At 39.6% G+C, this 9,799-nt stretch overlaps 1 pseudogene; it reads left to right on the top strand.

Annotated features, from left to right (window-relative positions):
* The first annotated feature begins 2,679 nt into the window (after window positions 1–2,679).
* On the top strand, window positions 2,680–3,254 carry LOC147439794 (uncharacterized; annotated as a pseudogene).
* The last annotated feature ends 6,545 nt before the right edge of the window (window positions 3,255–9,799 follow it).

Here is a 9,799-nt window from a genome sequence, read left to right as displayed (position 1 = left end):
CTTACCATCTCACTAGTCAAGGGTTGCACAAAAGCGAACTTTTTGTCAGAGGGCTCACTAAGGACTCTATGGAAAAAATTTGGTGTTTGCATGGCCCTTAACTGATAAGATGGTAACCATGGCAATTAAAATTTACAAGGGTAGGTAAATTGCAAAGTTTCATGTCCATTGCTTATTGTCTCGCTGATAGACAAAAGCGAACGTTTTTTCACAAGGCTCGTTGAGGGCCCTATGCAAACAAATCGGCATTTGTGCAACCCTTGACTAGTGAGACACTAGCTAACAGCCATGAAACTTTGCAAGGATGGGTAACACACCCTAATTCCTATCCTTGCAAACTTTCATGGCCATCGTTTATCATCATCTCGCCAATCTAGGACTATTTAAATGCCAATTTTTTACCATAGGGTCCTCAACAAACTTTGTGGTAAGAAATTGGCGAGATTGACCTCTTGGCAATCTATTTCAAATGCTCCTTTCTCTTGGATGTCTTGAAAATCATGTCAATATTTGTGTGACACTGAAGGGTGGATGTTAGTCTTGTAGGATCAGTGGAGTCCCTAGGATGTATATAACCAAACCTTTTGCAGCTTCAAAGAGGTGTTCGTGTAATTCATAAAATACTACCAGTGCATAGCAAAGTTCCACCAGGAATGATGATACCCACAAGATGTAGGCATATACTTGCACATGTCCAAAAGAATATGAAAAGCATTTAGCAAGGTTTTGGAACACAAACCACAACAAATGATCAAACCAAATGATTGTAGATGGGCATGTACATGTACACTTGATGAATGGTATGTAGGTATTCCAAAAGTTCTTTTTAAGAACTTCCTAATATCATTCTTATGATCATTGGGTAACAACTCTTTTGTTCTTGTTACAAGTGATGTGTTTGAGCACTTTTTGATTTCAACTTTGGAAAGATTGATTTGCTCTAGAGTAAATGGTACATCTTGTGCTACCAGATGCTTGGATTGAAGGGCTGAGGTTTTGCATCACTTATGGCACCACTATTATGCAATGCAATAAACAACCCCTTTCTAGCATCGCATATGCCCCACAAACATTTTATAAGATTTTAAGTCCTCTTGACATCGCATATGCAAAGTCTTTATTTTTAATAGCATGTCACTGGCTTTTCTAGCATCTTATAGTATATTACATGGATGCCACGAGTAGGAGTGTAAAGACTCACCCTTGCATATAGAGAGACATAGCACATATGCAAAAAAAAAGGTGCTAAGAAGAAATGATTGCTTCGAAAAGTATCATACTTTTTTCTTAGTTGCCTCAGTTCTTTAGAAATTCATAGAAATTTTATTGAAAATTTACAAGCAAATATAGCAATGATATTACAGATACAATATTGGGGCCATTATTAAAGTTCTCAATCTAAGCCATGTTTACGAGAAATATATGGTCCAAGAAACTTCGTCACAAATCTATTGTTGGCATATAAAGGAAGAGAACAAGAAACACATGCAAATTGTATTTCAATTTTCTCTTTTAGGTGAGATTTTGTATGAACTCATGCATGGACCGGAGATCTATACAACGCTTATTGCTTTAGGAGGCCCATGCGATTTTGGACTTACTTTGGTGATCCTTACCTTGTTCGTGTCATTACGGTTTACACATCCATTTCAGTATTGCTTTATGAATGAGACAGAAACTCTCATTGGATTGCCGAACTTTTTAGTTATCCATCACTGGAGTCTTGGGCATCATCTGTGGTATCAAATATAGGTATTTGTAAGTTCAAGAGGGTAAATATAATATATGTAATGTGGGTGAATCACACTCATCCTATCATTATGTGACATACACTGATAAGCAATAGTATTGCACCCCAATATATGTAATGTGGGTGAATCACACTCATCCTATCATTATGTGACATACACTGATAAGCAATAGTATTGCACCCCAATATATGTAATGTGGGTGAATCACACTCATCCTATCATTATGTGACATACACTGATAAGCAATAGTATTGCACCCCCCAATTTAAACCCCTTGCCACAGAGCACGGCCTGGAGCCTCCCTGCTCTGCTCCTCTCACTCACAGGCAAGGCAAGCACTCTCTTAACGATTACCTTTTTTAAAAGATCTGAAGAACAAAGGCATGCAAACTATGTTTCTATGTTTTGTTTTAGTAGAGGAGATTGTTGATGGACTCGTGCATACAAAGCATACAAGGCTCACTCAAGTCTGAAGGTGGATCACTCCTTGAAAGGTTCATTTGCAAGGACAACAAAAAGGGTTGTGATCAGCTTATTGCATTGCATGGACAACAATACAAAAGCATTTTCCAGTACGTGCCTAGATGGGTCCATATAATTGTTGTCATGGGGTCTCTTGATCAAATATTTGAGAGCTCGACATTAGCGGTAATAATATTTGAGAACTCGACATTAGAGGTAATAATAATAGTACTTGATTGGTTGGTTGAGGGAAAGCTTAGTTTTATAAAAGGAGGCCATTTATGGACCCTAACTGCAGGACGTGCTAACTGCTTTTGTGGGAGGGATGCATACTTTACATGGAGAGTGTGGAGCCGCTCTATAATTAGCTGCAAAGTTCACATAATTAGCCGCTCTATAATTAGCTGCATGATCATGAGTAGCAGGGTACATAAAGGGTGCACAATCGGCTAGTTATAGAATCAGAAAGCGTGATCCAATTAATACCAGCGAGCCCTAGCGATCTGCAGCAGATACTTACTTAGGGCTTAACTCTTAATTAGCGAGCCAGTATGACCCGTTATATTGTGCCCGCAGCTGTTGCGCTGCTGCTTCTGGCTTCGACCACGGTGATGATGATGACGCAGCTGGATATGGTGGACTGTCAAGCCTGCTCGAAGCCCTGACGCGGAAATTTTGCCACAGGGCGGCAGCGGCTTCTGCAACTCCGACCAGTGCTGCAGCCAGTTTGGTTATTGCGGCTCTGGTAGTGCATACTGCGGCTCTGGCTGCCAAAGCAATTACGGGCGTTGCAATAGGGTCGCCTCAAAAGCCGCCACCTTTGCCACCACTGCAGAGTCCTCCACCAACGCTACCTCCGCGACCAACGTAACCTCCTCCACCACCTCCACTGGCGGCGGCTCCTCGCTGCTTTCTCGCCGCTTGCTTACCGGCTGTCTGCTATGCGTTTATAGTTTCACTATGCATTTTAATTACGCACGCGGGAATGCCTTAATGTACCACTGCAAATATTGCTTCTCCTTGTAAGTTATCAGGATGGCTTGTAAGTTGTATCCACTCTACCTTGTACAATATTGCAAGCATGTATTCATGGACCTACTATTATACTTGTTCTAGGAATTTTGTTAAGTTTCGGGGTGCCAGCCAAGACGTTTTGGACCTGCGCTTGGTTCAATCTAGTTGGTAGGCCTATCAGTTGGTCTGTCCCACTCCGCCACCTTGGATAGTGGTTTCCAAATTGAAAAAAATATGAAGGAACAAATAAATCATGACACACACTCACATGTATGGAGCACAAAACAACCACACACAAGGACACTCAGCATGCAAACATAAGTGATGGTGAGAAGCGTTAAACGATAACTTTGCATTTGCACTACATTTTTACTCAAATGTATATATTTTTTTATCAAAGTTTTAACATAATGTTCATTTTCTCTTTCCGTAATAGCTTTTTTAATACAAACACCTTATCCTTCTTAGATCTTTATGCATTTACATCATATTTCTCTCTTCATGCTAAATGTAAATAGTAAACTTAATTCTACTCTCCTAATTTTTTTACTGCATATTCTTTTAACTAATTACCTTTACTAAGTTAAATAGCTATCTACATCCCATAATTTGTAAATAAATAATTTATGGGCACTTATCTTACCCATCTTCTCTCAAGGGTAGGGTTAACCTTGTAGGCCTTCCCTTCCCCACCACTATGTGATCCAACTCTTCGATCATTTACTTGTGTTGGTCAACAAATCTTAACTATAATATATATCCCCAATAAATCAAACTTTATTCGAGCCTACCTCATTTGTTTAAGGTGGATTCTCTTTTGAAAAAGTATGCTACACCTTGGATGCATGCTAAAGGGTCCCCTACAAGGAGACTTGGTTCAAAAGTTGTTTTGGATGCATCTTGAACGCCTTAGCTCGTGGATATACTTGAGGAACACTCCAAAATCAGCTTAAACACTTTGAGAAGGTCAACTTTGCCTTTTACAGCACCCAATTCTGAGTTACAGACTGAAAGTTATGGTGAAAACAAGGTGCTGCGGACACTGTTACTTCAGGTCAAAGTTACAATCAGGTAAACCACAAAGGTGAAAAGTTTTCATGACTTCTTCAACATTCTAAAATACCAATGGGGAGTTAAAAACCACTTGCATGTGAAGGGGTCGGCTCAAGATGCTTCCAGAGACACAACAAACAGGATGGGGACACTCTGGAGGAGCCACTGGAGGGACATCATGGTGGGGCCCATATACATTATCAACCCTTATGGAGCCTCCACGACTTAAAAGGCTATTTTTAATGAAAAGAATAAGTCCGTTATTTGCATAATTGAACGAATGGTGGAAAGGGAACCTAACTATGGTTAATTACCTACCCTAGTCAAGTTTAACCTAACCCAAAGTCTTGTACAACTATAAAAAGGCCCTTTGGCAAGCACAAAAATACACACACCTACTCCATTGCTGCAAATAAGCTCCTCTAAGGTTAGGGAAGCCCTAATCTCTCTCTCCTCTTGTCTCCCTATCCATTTCCTAAGATCGCTATCATAAGCGGTGCCATAGAGAGAGCATCAATATGCTATTGCTACCATTCTCTTGCAAACATTTCTCTTACCATACTCATCCCTAAATACGGATTGTAGCTTCTATATGAGAGCAAGGATATCAAGTTCAATGATCTATCTCATGGTTTGATCAACAAATTGTTGCAATTGGGGTGTCGTCGTCACACTTTTGCTCTAAACGCGTGTAAACTTGGTAAGAATTAACATTTGTGTAGATCGTAAATTTTTTTACCAGCAACGCATTGTTTTTATGTTTGGAGCAGACAGACTTGGTGAAATATTGGCATCTCCAAATCCCATCATTCTTCCATTCATTAATTATGATGATTCATTTGATGTCCATGTTTTTATTTTGTTTTGAGGCAGGGACAAGAGGCGCCTAGATAGCGATCCACTCAAAAGGAAACTTTCTTCAAGAGAAAGAAAAATGAGAACACATTGTCACATGAACCAACCTGGAGCTGCTTCTCCTTTTACACCCATGGCTTTATTGGAGCCTACCTCATTTGTTTAAGGTGGATTCTCTTTTAAAAAAGCATGCTACACCTTGGATGCATGCTAAAGGGTCCCCTACAGGGAGACTTGGTTCAAAAGGTGTTTTGGATGCATCTTGAATGCCTTAGCTCATGGATATACTTGAGGAACACTCCAAAATCAACTTAAAAACTTTGAGAAGGTCAACTTTTCCTTTTACAGCACACAATTCTGAGTTACAGGCTGAAAGATTTGGTGAAAACAAGGTGCTGCGGACACTGTTACTACAGGTCAAAGTTACAATCAGGTAAACCACAAAGGTGAAAAGTTTTCTTGACTTCTTCAACATTCTAAAATACCAATGGGGAGTTAAAAACCACTTGCATGTGGAGGGGTCGGCTCACAATGCTTCCAGAGACAAAAAAAAAAAAACTCTTTTGTTTCATCTAGGAGCATGAATGATCCTAGATGAAGGGGGAGGGCTAATATGAGTAGCGTTAAACGGTAGCCTTGCATTTGCACTACATTTCTACTCAAATGTATATATTTTTTATCAAAGTTTTAACCTAGTGTTCATTTTCTCTTTCCGTAATAGCCTTTTTTCATACAAACACCTTCCCCTTCTTAGATCTTTACGTATTTACTGCATCATATTTCGCTCTTTATGCTAAATGTAAATAGTAAACTTAATTCTACTCTCCTAATTTTTTTACTGCATATTCTTTTAACTAATTATCTTTACTATGTTAAATAGCTATCTACATCCCATAATTTGTAAATAAATAATTTATGGGCACTTATCTTACCCATCTTCTCTCAAGGGTAGGGTTAACCTTCTAGGCCTTCCCTTCCCCACCACTATGTGACACAACTCTTGGATCATTTACTTGTGTTGGTCAACAAATCTTAACTATAATGTATATCCCGAATAAATCAAACTTTATTGGAGCCTACCTCATTTGTTTAAGGTGGATTCTCTTTTGAAAAAGCATGCTACACCTTGAATGCATGCTAAAGGGTCCCCTACAAGGAGACTTGGTTCAAAAGGTGTTTTGGATGCATCTTGAACGCCTTAGCTCGTGGATATACTTGAGGAACACTCCAAAATCAGCTTAAACACTTTGAGAAGGTCAACTTTGCCTTTTACAGCACAGAATTCTGAGTTACAGGCTGAAAGTTATGGTGAAAACAAGGTGCTGGGGACACTCTTACTGCAGGTCAAAGTTAAAATCAGGTAAACCACAAAGGTGAAAAGTTTTATTGACTTCTTCAACATTCTAAAATACCAATGGGGAGTTAAAAACCACTTGCATGTGAAGGGGTCGGCTCAAGATGCTTCCAGAGACACAACAAACAGGATGGGGACACTCTGGAGGAGCCACTGGAGGGACACAATGGTGGGGCCCACATACATTATCAACCCTTATGGAGCCTCCACGACTTAAAAGGCTATTTTTAATGTAAAAATTAAGTCCCTTATTTGCATAATTGAAGGAATGGTCAAAAGGGAACCTAACTATGTAAAAATACCTACCCTAGTCAAGTTTAACCTAACCCAAGGTCTTGTACAGATATAACAAGCCCCTTTGGCAAGCACAAAAATACACACACCTACTCCATTGCTACAGATAAGCTCCTCTAAGGTTAGGGAAGCCCTAATCTCTCTCTCCTCTTGTCTCCCTATCCATTTCCTAAGCTCGCTATCATAAGCGGTGCCATAGAGAGAGCATCAATATGCTATTGCCACCATTCTGTTGCAAAAATTTCTCTTACCATACTCATCCCTAAATAAGGATTGTAGCTTCTATATGAGAGCAAGGATATCAAGTTCAATGATCTATCTCATGGTTTGATCAACAAATTGATGCAATTGGGGTGTCGTCGTCACACTTTTGCTCTAAATGCGTGTAAACTTGGTAAGCATATCTTGGCAGCTTCTCATATTTTGTGCTCGTTGGGTTGCTTGTTTTGTTGAGAAAGTTTTTTGTGCACCATGGTGTCTATTTGCTTGGCTTCTCTCCTTATGCTGTGTGTAAGTAAGTCTTGGGGCTGCATAGATGGAGAAGAGTTCTATATGCATGCCGCCTTATGTGTGGAAGTAGTCTATTCTTTTGGGAAAGGAAAGGAGGTTTCAAGTATTTGTGCATTATAGTGTTTTGAGCTTCACTAAGAGGTTGTGTGCTTGCTTGTCTTAGAAGTATATGAGAACTAATATGGTGAAGGTCACTCTTTGCATGTGAGTTTGTGCAGTGTTCAAAGGGATTGCTTAATGAGTGTGTGTTGAATGGTTGAAGGGCATTTTGTGTTGAAGCACATAAGGTGTGAGTGTGTGTGTGTGTTGTGTATGGTTTGTTTTGGTTTCCTTCTTTCTCCATAAAAGAGGGTGGTGCCCCTAAGAAATATGCATGTGTAGGGTCTCACGGAGTGGTTGTCTGGGGGAGCCTTTCTGGTGGGAGCCTTGATTTGAGCCCCATCTCAAAAATCCGCTCTCAATGGTATGAAAACTGTCATAACGTATTTGTCGAAAGAAACCCAACAATACTTAGTTTCCCTACCTTGTTGTGCTGCACTCCAAGAGATCACATGTTAAATATGAAGCTCGTGCTTTAAAGGTACACCAAATTTAACATACATGTTGACTAAAGCATTTCAACCACATTGTTTTCCTCCAAGACCCTCTAACTAAAAATCTCATCATAACTTTGTTTACCGATGGATGTAGCATCTTGTATATCCGATTTTTAACACAAGTCTTCCTTTGCATGTTGTATGGATAAATGCTTATAGGTAAAACCCCCCAAGACAAAAACCTGCACTACACATTTGAAGAAATTAATTATTAGGAAAAATTTGGACTCCAAAGGGGCCCTGTAAGGACTTTGACTTTCTCTCTGTTGTCCAAAACGGGTGCATGGTAAAACATTTAGATATGAAATCAAACTTTTTCGAACCTTTTGGATTTAGAATGTACTCATCGAGATCTATCCATTGATATATAGCATGTTATCTTATTCCTTATATTCTAGAATATTTCATTTTTTGATGTGATAATTCTATCTTGTAAATGGAATCTTTCCCCACATTTCAACTTCAACGGTGTCAAGAAGTCCGCAGTGTGACTATGAAAGCGTCGGGCCTCTGACTGTGAGGATTCGTAGAAAAATCAAGGTGTAGATGATTTGAAGCCAAAAACACACTAAAAAAGAACAAAACTCCATCCATGAAAGCTCCACTGTGAAAAAGAGCTAATACAACTCAAAACTCTTGTGTGTGTGAAGATTAGGTGTAGCCTCGTTCCCAATTGCACAGATGCAGTGCTCATTCGACCTGTTAAAAACCCTAAATTTACGCTTTGATTCTTTGTCGTGACCATTTCATGGAAGCTTCAGTACTTCATTGGAGAAGCCCAAGTAGTTTTTTGAGGAGGGGAAACCCTAATTAGAGGCCTCATAGCCTCGACCATGTAGTGGAAGTAGCACACGACTGCACTAGCACCATGTAAAGGAATGGCTGTATCTCGTTGCTCATGTGCCCAAATGAGCTCATTCTTGGCTCTAAAGATTCCCAAACAACTTGAGAAAAAACTCCAGCATCGTTGATGTGACATTTTGAGCTATTTTGAGCATTTTTAAGGCTATTTTTGACCATTTCTAGGCCATTTTTAGCCCAAAAAAATCAGTTTTTGTCCGTAAAAAGCCCAAACGAGCTAGGAAAAATCCCTAAAATTGTGGAAAAATCCCATTGGGCTCAAATTTAATGTTGAACCTCATTTTCCCACTTGGTAAGCACTTTGGACACGTCTTTTATGCCAGCGCACGAAATCTGCTATTTTTTGCCGAGATTGCCCGCATTGAACTTTCCAGGCAAAACGAGCGTGCCACTTCGAAACACTTGACATTTTTAAATTCCCAAAGAAAATTAGGCATATATTTATGTGAAAAAAAATTCCATGGTGCCATGTGAAGGGTCTTATCCGCCCTGCAAGGTATGTACACGGCTGCAACCGTGGCATTCATTTTCGCATATATCACACTATGTACATTATAGCATTTGGTCCCACACATCATAAACATTAAGAGTGAGGTAGATATTTTGATTTCACATTATGAATGTACCATGGAACAACATCCACCCCCTCTAAACCTGCACATCCTGTGGCATGCGCCACAGATATCTTTTGTAGGCTCACTCTTCATTTATGTCAACATACATGTCGATTTCATCATCGCTTGCAACAAAATCTAACGCATCATCCTCTTGTTCTTCATCCACATCCACCATTTTCATCAGAGCCTTTATTTTGACCTTCCTGTGAATCAAAGGGATCTGTATCACCTCTTCTTTTGAATAACTTGATTCTTTTCCCTGCAATGGGAATCTTCATTTTTGTCACATCTAATTCATGCAAGGTATGAGTTGCATTCCCATGTACATGCTGAACCACATAAGGACCAAACCATCTCTTTGAAAGCTTTCTTATTGTTGAATGTTGGTTGTCAAGACTGCTGTCATACACCAACACCCAATCACCTTCCTCA

Source organism: Adiantum capillus-veneris, chromosome 16 (assembly GCF_014529385.1).
Source record: "Adiantum capillus-veneris isolate H3 chromosome 16, ASM1452938v2, whole genome shotgun sequence".
Taxonomy (NCBI): domain Eukaryota; kingdom Viridiplantae; phylum Streptophyta; class Polypodiopsida; order Polypodiales; family Pteridaceae; genus Adiantum; species Adiantum capillus-veneris.
This window is presented reverse-complemented; position numbering and strand designations above follow the sequence as displayed.